The sequence below is a fragment of the Tarenaya hassleriana genome, unplaced genomic scaffold (assembly GCF_000463585.1).
Source record: "Tarenaya hassleriana unplaced genomic scaffold, ASM46358v1 Cleome134, whole genome shotgun sequence".
NCBI lineage: Eukaryota > Viridiplantae > Streptophyta > Magnoliopsida > Brassicales > Cleomaceae > Tarenaya > Tarenaya hassleriana.
In genome coordinates this window covers 173,080-174,232 of record NW_010963939.1, presented here as the reverse complement: position 1 = coordinate 174,232, position 1,153 = coordinate 173,080, and positions in this window count along the sequence as shown.

Below are 1,153 nucleotides of genomic sequence, written 5' to 3'. Positions count from 1 at the left end.
GTTTCTCGTTGATGTGGCCAAGTCGACAATGCCAGAGATAGGTCGGGTTTAAGTCGTTCGGCTTAAACCGCTTGGTACTAACGTTATAGATCGACCTGTATCTAGATGGTTCATCTTCCAAAACATAAAGGCCATTAACCTGGTAACCCTTACCATAGAATAAATCGCCTCTATAAATGGACAGATATTTGTTCTCAATAACAAATCTGAAACCATCCGAGTCTAAACATGAAATCGATATAATTTTCTTGCTGATGGCAGGTACAAAATAACAATCATGCAACTCCAATACAAGGCCAGAAGGTAAAGGGAGATCGTAAGTCCCGACGGTTAATGCAGCAACTCTTGCTCCATTCCCGACGCGGAGATCTACTTCTCCCTTCGCCAATTGTTTACTTCTTCGAAGTCCTTGCACATTTCCACAAATGTGTGAGGCACATCCGATATCTAATACCCATGATGTAGAAGTAAACAAGTTCACCTCTATAACGGAGATACCAGAAGTCGAAGCTTCTGTAAGCTTCTTCTTCCTCTGATCTTCCAGGTAGAGTCTGCAATTTCTATACCAATGCCCGATGGCATGACAGAAATAACACTCTTCCTTCTTGGACTCAGGCTTAGGTTCAATGACAACGCTTGCCACTTTCCTCTTGCCCTTGCCCTTGGAACGTTTCCTTTTGGTGGAACTCTTTCCAACAACTACCATATCATTCTTCCCTCGGCTCCCAGCTTTCTCTTGGAATGACACATTCAACTGATCAACTATCAAAGAATTGTCCATGTCCTCTAATTGCTTACGCAATTCCGAAGGCATCTTTCCAAGCATCAAGCTGGACACGTCCAGATCATCATCCTCATGCTTCCAATAAGCATCAATGATCGATCTAGAAGCCGTGGTCAGAGGCTTATCCTTCATAAGGATAGATCGCATGGTGAGATAAAACAGATTCCTGCAACAGATATGTTCTACAGAAAAAGACATCACTATCCCATACACATCTAGGAATCACATAGGAGGTGATTGACAATGTGTTGTCTACCTAAATAGCATGTTTTTGAGCGTCATGCCCTAGCTCACTTAGAAACTCATTGAGGGTGTTTTTCTTAGTGGGAGCCTGCCATATTGCATCTATTATCTGTGTTAGTATGTGTA